The sequence below is a fragment of the Equus przewalskii genome, chromosome 27 (assembly GCF_037783145.1).
Source record: "Equus przewalskii isolate Varuska chromosome 27, EquPr2, whole genome shotgun sequence".
Taxonomy (NCBI): Eukaryota; Metazoa; Chordata; class Mammalia; order Perissodactyla; family Equidae; genus Equus; species Equus przewalskii.
Genome location: NC_091857.1, coordinates 37,076,911 through 37,091,923, shown reverse-complemented (window position 1 = coordinate 37,091,923; position 15,013 = coordinate 37,076,911).

Genomic DNA, 15,013 nt, shown 5'->3' with positions numbered 1-15,013 from the left:
CATAAACTCATAACCATAAAAAAAAATATTCACAAATTCTCTAGATATGTCCGTGTTCAGGAAAATAATTTGGTTAAATGCATGAATTTTTGTCTAAGATGACTGTAAAAATGAGCCATATTTATGCCTTAAAGGTCTCTGCATTCCATTATTTCAAAGAAGTTTCTAGAACAGTTCATCAGATTCAATGCTTCTGCCCTCTCTCTGCTTCTAGGGTCCTAGGACCAGAGAGTCCCTAATTCAGTGGTTCTCACACTTGGCTGCCCCCGGGGAGATTTGAAAGCTCTTATCATTGAGTCTTACCCCTTGGGGATTAAGGCAGAACCACAGGGAGAGAGCCCCAAGCATTAATAGGTTTAGAACACCGCCCAAGCGTTTCCAGTGTGCAGCAGGAATGCGTTTCACTGCCTGGAGAGAATCACGCCATTGAACTGACCTTTCTCCTCAAAACAAATGTAAATTATTTGAAAAATGAAGGAGAAAAATTCACTTGGGATAGAACAAATCAAAGAAAATTCAGACCGTTGAATAACTACCTCTCTGGAACCAATGAAATTGTTATAGAGGCTTTTTTCCCCAAACAGTAGTTAATTCTATCACCTGATGTAGTTTATTGATTCGTATGCTTTCAGTAACGTCTCCTGGATTTGTTTTTCTTCTTCCTGAAGTTATTAGGTAGCACAGTGATTTCAACCTTGGCTGAACACTGGAATGACCTGGGAGACCAAGAGGAACTGACGCCTGTCTCTGGGGTGCAGCCTGGGCACTGGAATTGAAACATTTTCCCCTGATGGTTTAATGGCCATCCAAGGTTGAGAGCCACTGATTTTGTTCTTCTTTCTTGAAAAAGACTGTTAAACTCTTCAGTCTTTTTAAGTCTGAAGTCTTTCTTTTGCATTCAATCTTCTTAATCGTTTAGTTGGTTACAGAATTCCAGGGTGAAAGTCGTTTTCTCTGCCTTTTGAAAGTTTCCATTCTCAGTGTTGGGATGTCATCTCTGAGTCTATCATTCCCTTGTGTAGGTTACCTATCTTTTTTCTCTCTGCCACCTTCTTTGTCATTCATGGTCTGCATTTTTACTGCAATGCATCCGACTATGGACCTATGCTTATGTATCCTGTTTGCTCCTCAGTGTTATCTTTCTATTTGGAAAATCACGTCTTTCTTCAATTTTGGATAATTACCAGCTATTATAATTTGGCTGTTTCCCCCATTGCTTCCTGTATTCTCTGATGCTGGAACTCCTCTTAGATCTGTGCTGGAGCATCTCATTTTATTCTCCATATCATTTAAGTCTCTTTCTGATTTTTCATTTCTTTGTTTCTCTGTCCCATTACCATTAATTCCTTGGTACAAGGAATTTTTTTTCTTTTATTTCTTCTATGTTTTCTTCTATTTCACTAATTTTCTCTTTAACTGTGTCCACTTTAGGGTTTGTCCTTTTATTAAGTTGTTTATCTCAATATTTATAGTTTTTTTTAACTTCCACCATCTTCAATCAGTCCTTTTTCTGATCCCCATCCTCTTGATTCATAGCTGCTTGAGTTGTTCTGTGGCGTCCTGTTGTTTCTTTGTTTCGATCGTTACCCTTTCCTCTGTCTCTTTTTAGATCAAGTACTGTACTTTAAAGTCCTTTGTTGATTGTTCTATTGCTTAGATTTCCTCAGGAGCAGTCTGCCGATTTGTTACACCAATTGGAAATGTTTTCAAGGCATTTATTTTTCTCCTATGCTTTGAAACATTGTTTTGTGAACTCCTCTTCCTCATCTTATACTATTATGGCTGGCAGGTTTATGGTTAACTCCACCCATAACCCCACCGCCTTCCGAGGTCAGGCAAACAATCTTTATCAAAAGCAATTCAGCTTTTTGTTCACGAGAGAGAAGCCACACCCCTGCTCTTTTTTCTGAGAGCAAGCTGGCTCTAAGCTCTGCCACACATGGGTGCCATCAGTGTCTTTTCTTATTCAGCAGTTGACCTCCTGGTGGCACTGCCTGTGTCTAAGCCTGGACATCAATAGGCTGGCAGCTTTTGTGCCTTCTATGAGTTTCCTCATTCTATTTCTGGTCCATAACATTGATTTTGCTTTAGAATGGCTATGTACATAAAATATTTTGTGTATGTATATTAGGCTGCTTTGGGGTACAAGAAGCAGAAAAGCCAATTCAGAGTGACTTTAATATAAGGAAAATTACTGTGCTATGCAACTACAAGTCCAGCACTTCGTCAATTGCTCTATGATGTGCTGGAAAGTTTCCATTCATCCTTCCAGTTGCCTCCCAGCCCTCTCTGTGCTACCCTAGTAGCCTGCCTGGATGGACTCCCAGTTGAATTTGGCCAGTAGGGAGCATGAACAGGAGATCCTAGCAGGAAAGCAGAGTGCGGTTGAGTGTTTATTCTCTCAGTTCTCTTTTCTTAGGGACCTTCAATTTGGCTGCAGCCTCCATGGTTAGGCCCAGCTCTTCTCAGAAGGCCATTTCCACACAACTCTCTCCACCATCGGGTTCTAGAAGTCTCCTCCCCTCTTTCAGAACTCAAGTGGTGAAGGGCAGGATGGAGCTGCCACTGACCAAGTGGGCAATGCACTTATCTCTTCTGTACCTTTTAAAATAGTCACTTTATTAAACTCTCCCAAATCATCCCAATTTCAAAGTGCCATCTACTAGGACCTTGCCTGATTTAAAAAAAAGGTCACCAAAGATCACAGTATTTTTGTGCCTCCAATCTGTCACCCGCAGTGCTGAAAAACAAAATTTGAAGATCTGATTGGCTTTGTTAAGTGATTCATGAGTTGGGCAGCATCTGATCTGCCAACTGGAAGGTGGCTCCAAGGGCTTGTACAAATGGAAGGTTTTTGTAGGAAGGAAGGTGGGGCAAGGAAGTCACTAGCAAAAGAAAAGAAAGGGTTATTTTGGAACTGACACAGGTTTTATCACACAGATTACCTCACTGGTACAATTCAGGAAATTTCAGGTGTTTAAAGGTCACATTCCTGGGAGGGACTGAAACTGTGATTAAATCTTGGTTTGCTGTCTGGGGGCCATTTTGGGCCTGTTATTTCTTTTTTCTAACAACTTCCACTTTGGATCAAAACTCTCAGCCCAACGGAGAGATGTGATAAAAAAATTAAGGCACTAATGCCAGTCTTAGCCACCTCTCCCGTTCTCAGGGCTTCTTCTGATCCTGTGTGATATTCACCAGCCATGAGGTTTTTGCTTCATCCCGGTGATACTCAAAAGGTCACGGTTTCAGGTTCACGGTCTTTGAGTCGGTCATTGTCTTTGCTTCTTTTCTGATGTTCCAGTCTCAGGGAGATCATTTGCTTTGTGGTTAGTGGCTACAAACACCGATTTAAAGCTTTTGAGAGAACGCAATGCACCAGAGGGATTATTATGATTATAATAAGTGGGATATTTTCCAATGTTTGGAGTGCACTTCACAGTCATGGTCCCCAAGACCCAAAGTGACCAAAATCAAATAAGTCAAAGAAAGACCCCATTGAAGGAGTCATCTTTTTAAGCCAAATGTCTTGCTCGGTGAACTTAAGTTATTGAGTTTCAATTTCCCCAGAAGTGTTATTCCAGGTGCAGCAGGTGGTGTTGGCCACAACACAGACACCTCCTTGCTCAGATAAAAGATAATCAAGGGCTCTGCTATTGCCGAGAACAACCTTGGCCAGAGAGTCTAAGGATGTTTGTTGGGGAGCCATTGCTTCAACAGCAGATTCTCAATATCCTCAGGGGCTAAGGAGAGTTTCTGATTATAGCCTCATTTGTACTTATTCCTGACCAGGGAAGTAGGGACCTGCGAAGGAAGTGAACCCTCAATCATGATGAGCCTCCTGGGAGGTCTTTTCTAGAAGAGTTAAAGGCACACTTAGATAACCTAAGAGGTGTTGCCCAGCTTTGCCCCAGCCATGTAGGTATTCATAGGCCCAAGGAGAATGATAGCCATCACTGACCAAGATAAATCCTCTCTGGGCACAAACCACTTCCACTAAGGTAAGACTGTCAATGGATTCATTCATAGCGATGGTTACATTTGTCCCTTCAAGCTGGGGCATTTCTCCTAGTCCAAAATCATCGTAAATGCTTTGCAAAGGTGGGTGCTGCTGGCGATATCTCTTAGTGAGTGGGGGCAAATCTGGTCTGGATAATTACGGATAGATAGGAATCTTTGATGACAATTCCAGCAATCTGAAAGGTCATCCCCCATAGCAACGGCCTGGGAGATACAAATGAGGGCATTATGTTTCCAGGTCAAGGCCAGAGTAAGGAAAAGAAAGAAGAAAAGGGTCTCATGTTTACTAAAGTAGGAAGTTGTGATGTGGCGTCTTGGGCAGAAGAAATCTGCATCGATGTCACCTACTTCTCTTCCTCGTTGGTTTGATTCATAAGTTTTCAGCGTTTGTACAGGACCAGGTGTCAGATGGAGCCCTCTTTAGCTGTGAGATGTTCTCCAAGGCTCAGTGCCTCCTAGTATTGCAGGATGTCAGTGGTCAGGAGCACTTGGTAAGGTCCCTTCCTATGGGGCTCAAGGGCTGTGTTCTTCTGATGATGCTTCCAGAATACCTAGTCACCAGGCTTTAGACTGGGATCAACAGGATCCTTTGAATTAGGATTCGAGAAAGCTTCTTTAACCTGTTGATGCCAGGCTCGAGCATAAGACATTAAAGACTTCCAGTAGCTGGTCATATTAGCGTGCGACAACAAGGGACCAGCAGGAGGTTGTGTACCCGTAGTCATTGGTCTGCGGCCTTGAGGCGGGGGAAGACTTTGATCCATCCAGAAAACGTACATTCAATAGCAAGATGATATTGATAACCCACATGAAGTGGCAGTTGAGTGAAGTCCAGCTGTGAGTGTTCAGAGTCCTGAGGGCTCTGGGGATAAAGATAGTTTTTCTTAAATGCTCTATGGTGGGAGAAGAAGTGCAAAAACTAAGAAATGGGGTTTGCCAGGAAGCTGGGAAGACCCAAGCAACCGTTGTGGATTTCCAATAACCCTGACTATTCATTTAACTTATAGCCATTGTTTACCCATCTTAATTTCCCTGCTTCAGGAGAAGACTGCTGCCATGTTCCAAGGACATCAGGATGGCAAAGTCTGGCAATGACGGGTCATTTTTTGCAGAAGCAGAATGGACTTCATCCTCAAGTGCCACAAGCTTTATAGGTTCTTTGCTGCTGCTTTTGTATGAAAGTCAGCCGGGGCATTTTCCTGATATTCTGATTCAGTCCTTTTAGTGGGAACTTCACTTTCGATGACAGAGACCCATTTCAGTTTTACGAGCTTCCTTTACATGAAGCATTTTTGCAAAAGCACAGAGTAACTATAAATGACAATAGACTTAAAAAATGGTTCCTTATAATGCAGTCGACAAAGAAATTTGGTTATTTCTGTGACATACAACATTTTAAGATAATTAGAATTAACTGATAATGTTATACCAGGACATATGAGAGTTTTAGGAATTTCACGCAATTTCTAGAACATTTATATACCTATGCAAAAGAAACATAAAGAAGGCTTAGTATTACTCCTTATCTGACAATGCTTCCCATGTAATTTGACGTATCAAATAGCCTAACTAGTTTAATAAATCTTTTGGAAAGTTTCAGGGGCCCTCTTAAAAAATCCCAAAGTTTCTTTCAGGTCGAAAAGATTTCATTTAGAATCTGATTTTGAAAAGTTTGTCAAAGATATCAAAAAAAAGGCTTTAAAACACTTGCCTGAGTAGGAACACAGATCATTAGGCAACTTAATACTCAATTATCTATTAGTAAAACTTAGGTTCTTTTTTTTTTTTTCCTGAGGAAGATTTGCCTTGAGCTAACATCCACTGTCAATCTTCCTCTTTTTTTTGTAGGTGAGCCACCACCACAGCATGGCCATTGACAGGCGAGTGGTATAGATCTGCGCCCAGGAATTGAACCCAGGCCACCGAAGCAGAGCGTGCCAAACTTAACCACTAAGCCACTGGGGCTGGCCCAAAACTTAGTTCTTTTAATATTAAGAAGATTTATTTTTTCCTAAGTAATCAAAGACCTGATAAAGCACAGAAAATTATTGTGATAAAACAGAAAATTTTTGCTTTCCTTTCATAATCTCCTATCAGTAGCAGACCTAATAGTGCAAGAAAACTTTGCCCTTTCTTCTTACAGAAGAAAATTAAGTTTTATGGTTTTTTGCAGGGAGAAAATAATCTAGATATTCAATAAGTTTCCATTATTTAACTTAATCTTAGCAAAACTTTAAGGTTTCAGGTTACTCAAAAGATTTGAAAAACTACCTGAAAAGTTCACCTAAAAATTTTTTTTATCCTACTTTCATTTATTTAATTTAGTTGCTCTTAAAAATTATGTTTAGATTACTTAGGAAAAAAAATTTTTTTTTGAGGAAGTTTAGCCCTGAGCTAACTACTGCCAGTCCTCCTCTTTTTGCTGAGGAAGACTGGCCCTGAGCTAACATCCATGCCCATCTTCCTCTACTTTATATGTGGGACGCCTACCACAGCATGGCTTTTGCCAAGTGGTGCCATGTCCGCACCCAGGATCTGAACTGGTGAACGCTGGGCCGCCGAGAAGTGGAACATCTACACACAACTGCTGCACCACCTGGACAGCCCCCACTTAGGAAAATTTTATACCAAGTTATATTTCTTGCTGGCAAATTCTGCAACAGAGATAACATGAATTTAACAAGGAAACCCAGGTAAAATAAAAGTTGTTTATTTGCGGGGCTGGCCCAGTGGCTGAGTGGTTAAGTTTGTGCTCTCTGCTTCGGCAGACTGAGGTTTGTAGGTTCAGATCCCAGGTGCGGACCTAACCCCACTTGTCAAGCCACATTGCAGCAGCATCCCACATAAAATATAGGAAGATTGGCATGGATGTTAGCTCAGCGACAATTTTCCTCAAGCAAGACGAGGAAGATTGGCAACTGATGTTAGCTCAGGGCCAAACTTCCTCACATACACACACAAAAGTTGTTTATTTGCATTGTATTCAATGTTGATAACTTTAAAGACACACCTAGTTTAATTCAGTCAAGGAAATTGAACTAGTTTTTATTTACCAAAGATTATCCAAGATCGTGTGAACTTGAAAAATGTTTGGGTTAATATCTATATTCAGAGGGGGCTGGCCCTGTCGCCGAGTGGTTAAGTTCGCGTGCTCTGCTGTGGTGGCCCAGGGTTTCGCTGGTTCAGATCCTGGGTGAGGACATGGCACCGCTCATCAGGCCATGCTGAGGCAGCATCCCACATGCCACAACTAGAAGGACCCACAACTAAAATATACAACTGTGTACTGGGGGGATTTGGGGAGAAAAAGCAGAAAGAAAAAAAAAAAGAAAAAAGAAGATTAGCAACAGTTGTTAGCTCAGGTGCCAATCTTTAAAAAAAAAAAAAAGGAAAAAATCTATATTCAGAGAATTTAGAATGCTCAATCCTTGCAAGCATTTGACCTTTCACCCAATTAAATAGAGCTCTTCCACAAACTAATTTTGGCAATATCACCTGAGGGGTAGACACTACACTTGTACAACATATGTATGAAGATACAGACAGACACAGAGACCTTATAGTTACTAATATTTGTGCAAAAGATTTGTAAAATTTCTCATTAGCCCAATTTCCAAATTCCTCCTTTCTCTCTCTTTTTTTTAACCCTTCTGATGAGAAACATTTGCATTTCAAAGAACGGCTCTTAGGTCTAGAGAAGGTGGGGGAAGAAAATCTACATCACAAAGGCACAGAGAAGGTCTCCAAGATTTCTCCAAGATGGAGTTTGGGGCGCATACTTGTAGGACAGCTCTGTTCCTACTGTCATGATTGTTTACAATGTTTACAAGCATTTTGAGATGAATGGTCCAGGCTTGGGGAATTGGCAAAAAGGGCGGGTGAACTTTAAACTGTGACCACACCTAGAGACACACCTTTGGCCCTGTAAAGACTGTATTTGTAAAAGAAAGACAGCTGCTTTTAATTTCTTAAAGAATGAGGGTGACATGCCCATCCTACTGCATCTTCTCCAATTTGCTTCTTTGCCTCTGGGTGCACAGTTTTATTTTAGCTTAGGGGAGAGAGCCTGAAAAAAATTCCTATCAGGCTCTGAATAGCATCAGCTTCCACCTTGGCCAAATTTCTGATCATAAAGTTATTAAATACTTTCAAATACCTTGTCAGGTTTCAGCTGGGACAAACAATAAATATTTCTGGCAATTCAGACAAAGAATTACTAGAATGAGTACTCAAATAAAGGAGGATAGAGGAGACAGTAGGAGTTATGTCAGTGTTACATAGATCTTATAGTCTTATGTTTTAGGTACCTTTCATATCTTTAACTTTTCATTAGCCTTTTGCACTCAATCTTTCAATGAAGCTATTTTGGAATTCCAAAATCTGTTAGAGGCTTCTGCATAGCCCTTGCTTTTAAGCATACTTTTTATTTATTTTTTTATTATTATTTTTTTTGTATGAGGAAGATTGGCCCTGAGTTAGCATCTGTTGCCGATTTTCCTCTTTTTTTCCTCCCCAAAGCCCCAGAACATAGCTGTATATCCTAGTTGTAGGTCATTCTAGTTCTTCTGTGTGGGATGCCACCTCAGCATGGCCTGATGAGTGGTGTGTAGGTCTGTACACAGGATCTGAACCAACAAACCCAGGCCACTGAAGCAGAGTGTGCGAACTTAACCACCATGCCACAAGGCCAGCCCCTAAGTGCACTTTTTAAATGATCTGATCTATTTGGAACATTCCTCGCAATGGCCATTGTAAGTCTAGGTTGTCTTTAGTCACATTTGGCATTTTTGCAGATATCTACAACTCCCAGGACCACAGTTTTTAGATATAAAATAAACAGTTGTACCTAAAGGTGGTATGCTCAATTCTTTGAAACTTGAGGATCAATTTCTTTGACCTGAGGCCTTTGGGGTTTTCAGAGCCAAACAGACACCTAAGAGGAACTTGCTGTGAGGTGGGGAGGTGGCACGTGCTTTACAGGATTTAAATGTCCTACCTGTGCCCGCCAATTTGGCAGCTTATTTTTTTCTTCCAAGATTCCCATTACCAATTAGCCTTTATTTAATATTTACCTGAGACCTCCCACTGGACTCAGTCCAGCTTAAAGTGGAGCCAGTCCAATGCCAGACCCAGTCAGTGTCTTAAATCAAACCCAGTCTGATCCTGGGCTCGGTCCAGTTTTCCAGTTGAACCCAGTCCAACTCCAGCTGGTACCCACCAACAATTCCCATGGAACTTTGGGGTGGGGAAAGGGTTGAACCAGCAAACCCCAAGGAATGGGGACTTTGGATTGGTTCCAAGCAAAATGGACAACTGCAGCTGCCACCAACCGTTCTTGGCGTGGAATCTGGGGCTGATTCCAAAGAAATGGGGAATTGCAGACTAAATTGTCAGCAGTTCCTAATGTAGAATCCAAGGACAGAGCTAAGGTCTGGGTTTCCCACTTGGGAAATTGTGATCTGAAAGGCCAAGAAGGGCTTGGCTCTGGGTAGAGCCATCTTCCAGCTCAATTGGCTTTGGGCAGAATCCTCTGCCAGCCCAGTTAGGCTCCATGTAGAAAGAATCATCTACCAGCTCAGCTGGGCTCTGGGTGGGATCCTCTCCACACTCAAGCTGGCCCATCCTACAAAGGAACGCCAATTAGATCGGGAGCTCTGAGGCAGAGTGGATGGAGCTCGAATGAGAGAAACTTACCAGTAGCCCTCGGAAATGGCAAGAGAGACAGTGAACTCAAAATGGGGTTCGTGGACGCCATGTCTGTGTTTCTTGTCCCTGAATGCCATCTGAAGTTTGCTTCAGTCCCACTACTGGCACCAAATCTGTTAACAAAATTCAACCAAGTAAATTTGGAGATCTAATTGGCTTTGTCAAGTGATTCATGAATCGGGGAGCATCCCATCTAGGAGCCAGAAGGGCACTCTGAGGAGCTGTACGAAACAGAAGGTTCTTATAGGAAAGAGCATGGGGCAAGGAAGTCATTAGCAAAAGAAAAGAAAGGATTTGGGGTCAGGACATCTTCTTTTTTGGGGGGAAGGGAACTGGCGTGGGTTTTATCAGGCAGATGACCTCGCTAGTGCAATTCAGGAAATTTCAGATGGACTGTTTAAAGATCATATTCCTGGGAGGGGCTGAAATTATAATTAAGCAGGTTTTTTTGCTATCCTGGGGCCCATTTGGGGCCTTTTTTTTTTTTTTTTTAATAACAGTATGAGCTTCTTCCTAATGGGTGTTGCTTGTCAGATGGCTGCCAGCAGTAACTGTGGATACATGTGAACAGTCAGTGAGAGAGAAAGAGATCTTCCTTATGGAGATCAAGGAATCTTTTCCAGAAGCCACCAGCCAACCTCCCTTGATGTTTCCTTGGCCATAACCAGTCCCACGTCCATTCCTGAGCCAGTTCCTGTCCGCCAGGAAAATGCCATGTGTTGATTGGCTGAGACCTCGGCGTTCTGACCAATCACTATCAAGGAAGCTGGGATTCCTGTTACGGACTTAGACTTTCCAGCTCTGAGATGCATCCTCCAATGGCAAGGTTGCTGGTACCTGATGGAGCACAGATGGAATAGGCGACAAGGAGATAGCCACCATTTCTGCTAAGTTTGGAGAGGACAGAGGATGACATGGTGAATCTGAGGGTGTATGTCCATGACAACTGTCTATACCATGCTGCCTGGCAGTCTACAGAACTTTGCAGTTCCGAAGATGCTTGTTATTTGAAACCAATGGCTCCTAAAACCCCAAAATCCAAGATGCAAAAAGCCCCCAGTTTCCTCTGCTGAAACAGAATGAATATCACAGAGTGTTGCCTTGAAGACTGAATGAGATCTGGTGTCCCATGAGGACGTTCACGCCAGGTGGGGAGGCAGGTGGCCAAATCGAGGCAGAGCTCTGGGACTGGCTCCTCTCATCCTGCCCGGTCTGTGACTCAGTCTGACCTTGGCAGTGTCCCGAGGACCATTGTCAGATGCCTGGGGGATTGCTCAGGGTGGATCGAATGGAAACTGTGTCGAGTGTCAGGTACCACACCCTCTCTCCCTTTCTGTGGAACTAGACCTTGAGAGAGTGTTTAGTTTCAAGATGCATCATTCAGGTAATTTTCTTCATGAGAAGAGAAATGAGAATGAGGGGGAGGAGAATATGTGACCCCAAAAGGTGCCACTTTCGCATGTGGATTATTTTGGGCTGAAGGCAACCAAGACCCAGCAGATTCAAGAAAAACTTTTACCTCTTCCGTAACTACCTAAAAAAATTTAGATAGGGGAGCCTGGATTAGAAAGAGCTACGACCAGAGATAAATTTTAATCTTAAAGACTTATCTGTATGACAGGACAAACGTCTAATTGCCAAGTATCTCTTCCTACCGTCCTGTGAAGCACCCGCTTCCCCTTTGAAGCCCCGGGCCCCTATCCCATTTCTTAGCTCAGGACAGCATGCAAACCCCAACTGCCCAAAATGCCTTTGGGTCTCATATTCTTATGGGGCTCCCGTACATGCATAATTAAATTTGTTTTTCTCCTGTTACTCTGTCTTATGTCAATTTAACTCTTAGGCCAGCCAAAGAACCTAGAAGAGTAGAGGAAAAATTTGTCGTCTCCCATAAGAAGTTACATAAACCATTTCAGCTCATTCCGTATAACTATAAAAGGGTGATTACGTATGGAGCATACGAAACTTATAAGTTTCTCACCACTTTTCGTTCTCTCTTCCTTCCCTTCTCCTGTCATGAGGAAAATGTAAAGCTTACTCACTCTCCTGGGTGAATCTTGACCTAGAGAATAGAATTGTTGAAAAGAAAACAGAGGATGACAATGGTGTTTGTATGAAAGTATGTGGGTGAGTGCATATACATGTGTTCATGTGTATGTGCTACACGTTTGAGCACATACACACGTGTGAGGTTATATACATGCATATGTGTATACATGTGGTTGTGCAAGTGTGTGAGATGAGCATGCACATGCATGTGGAAGAGCATATGTGCATGTGTGTGTGTGTGTGTGTGTGTGTACATATAACTATGCTCTCCACTGGCTTATGTCTCCTGGGCTCCTAGAAGTCAAAAGGAGAATAGAATTTAGGGGTCAGCTAACTCACAATCCTTTTAGACCCCAATGAATTTAATTAGAGCAAAAGATTCAGAGTCTACCAATGTCTGCCCATTTTTCTTCTGCAGGAGAAAAAGAACTTGGTGATAACAACAAAAAAGGAGAGAAATAAACATTCAACTTGCCCTAGAAATGTCTATGAATCATTTATTTATGCCTCCATTGGAAAAGAATATCAACTTATATACATGACTTAGTATTATAAACAGTGCTCTGTAAAGTTTCAAATACTCCAATCATTTTCATATACTGTCCGAGAGAATTTTGTGAATACTTTCGTCTGCGTGGATTCGTAGGCAGCACACAGTCATTGCCCCAGCAAGCACCTCTGGGTGTGAGGCCCCCACTCAGGCCTGTTCAGCAGGAAGTGTTTGGATAACACATATGAACTCCAACGGGACCGTGTGTAGTAATGAAAAAATTCTAGACCAAAAATCCTATTGATGCATTGCTGTTTAAATAACCTAAAGTAGAGGAGGAGGACAATGCCTTTCCCTTCTAGGTCCTTCTGGCTGGTCTCAGAATTAAATTGACACGAGACAGAATAACAGGAGAAAGTCAAACGAAGTTTAATAACATGTATACATGGGAGAAACCTGGGAAAGCTGAGTAACTCGCCAGAATGGTCAAATCCTGCCACCTTAAGTACAATTTTCAGCTAAAGACAAAGGAGGCTGTTGGGGGGGGGGTGGTCTGGGACTCGAAAGAGGAGGACGGCAATTCACGTGGAGATAGATGGAAGCAAATGTTTGGTTGACAGAGCTTTGATAAGAATGGGCTTAGCAAGGACCCTCCCAGTTAGCATCCCCAGAGTTATCTGTCCTGGGGACAGGCCTCCTATCTTAAATTCTTTTAGGCGCTTATGGGGAAGGTCAACATTTCTTTCAGAGTCTTTCTTTTGTCCTTAACCAAAGAGACATATTTTGAGGTGGCCAGTTCTGATCCCCCACACAAACAACCCAAAACAAACTAAACTGGTCATAAGAAAACTAACAAAACGGTCACTTATAAGCAGGAAGCATACTCTTGGCAACTGAAAACCATGCCTGATTCAAAACTACACAAATGATGCCACGAGATTAAAATTTTCAGTAATCACAATCGTTTTCCCTCCAAAAAACCATCCCCCAGAAAAGCTTAGGTTGCCTTCTGTTTAAATTCTTACAAAGTTTCTCATATCATAAGGCACTGGTACTTGCTTTTTAAATTAGTGTTTTTATTGTGAAATATAACACCGGCTGCTTTTTAAAGGAAAAGCAAGCTTCTTTCTTCTGGAAGCACAATAACCTGAAATGACCTCGACCAGTGCTTGCTTGGGATCCTTAGAGGCACCCGGTTGAATCACCAACAGAAGATAAAGAAGAAAGGATATTTCACTTGGATAGAACTATTCCAAGTGATATGACCTCACCTTCAGAGGACTGGGGTGTTAAAAATAACTGTTTAAAAAACTGCTTAAAAGCAATAGGGTGTCTATCTTATGTAAATTCACCTACAAAAGGAATGAAAAAGAAACAATGTTCTCTAATGTTAAGTAAATAGATACTTACAGTTTCGGATAAACTTTCTAGTGACAGCAACTTGCTGGAATCAGCTTGCAGCAGCTCAAAGAAATTAGACAAAACCGGAGACCACATAATGTACTCTGGAAAACTCTTAGCTCGAAGGTGGCAGCTGGTATGAGAAGAAAACTTGATGATAAATACGCATGTAAAGAGTTTGAATAAAATGACTTCATTGAATGGGAGCATGGAAAATCAGCAATATGGCAATTTGGAATTTATATGTATGACATCTGATTCTTTAATGTGTGTAATGAAATTGAGAAATTTTATATTTTAAGTAAATATTTGGCTATTTAATCTGAGTCATTAAATCTTTTATGCCTTTTCTTATCTGAAAATGGCCAGCGTCCCCTATCTTCAGGGCCATGAGGCAGCCTCATCAATTTAGGCAAAGTAGAAGACACTGGGCTCCAGCATCCAGTGATGAGGATCAAGCCTGCCCTAGGGAGAGGCCAGGACACTTGACCGCTACACCACCTGGCTGGCCCCTTTAACAACTTTTTAACATAATCTTTCCTTTGTCTTTTAAAGAAATAACTCACACACCTGTGCCTTATAAATTTAGCCCTACCCTCAACCCATTGCAGCTCTTCACTGCCCGTGGGTCCCGTCCCCATGCTATTCTCTGAATACAGGAGCACTACTGCCAGAACTTAAGAGTCCAGGAAATCTTTCTTTTGACTTCTCGGCTCCCCAAGCCCGCATCATCCAGGGCTGTTTTTGCAGTTTTAGTAAATGAGCAACACACTAGTTTTGTCTAGTGAGTGCAAACCATTAGCAACATTTAATAACTAATTTCATAGGCTACAAGTAAATAGCCCGCTGTTTTACACACACACAAATGTCAACATAGTTATGCTTCTTTTCCAGGTAAGAGCCAAAAAAAAAAAAAAAAAAACAGCTAAGTCTTTCTGCCCACCTCAGCTCCCGACAAGGGACAAACTTTGAGAATTTTTCCTAGAGATGGGCCAACACGTGGGGAGCAGAGAGGGGACAGAAGCGTCTGTGGGGACAGATGGAGCCAAAGCAGAGGAACGGGGTCTGAGAAGCTGACAGAGGAGACTTGCAGACTGGGGGCTGGAGTCCACTTAATAACAAAAACCCACATCCCCTTTTTCTCTGGCCGCCAATCTATATGGCGACCAAAAAGTAAACCCAAACCCTTTGCTCCTGAGGCAGCAGTTCCTTGAGCAGAGTCACTCAACCCCAAGTTCCCTGGGAATCAGCTGGGAGCTTAAAATCCGCCCGGAGCCTGGGTCCCTCCCCCAGGGATTCCGATGTGAGTACCCAGGTGGCCCAGATGCGGCCTGAGCATCCTGGTTT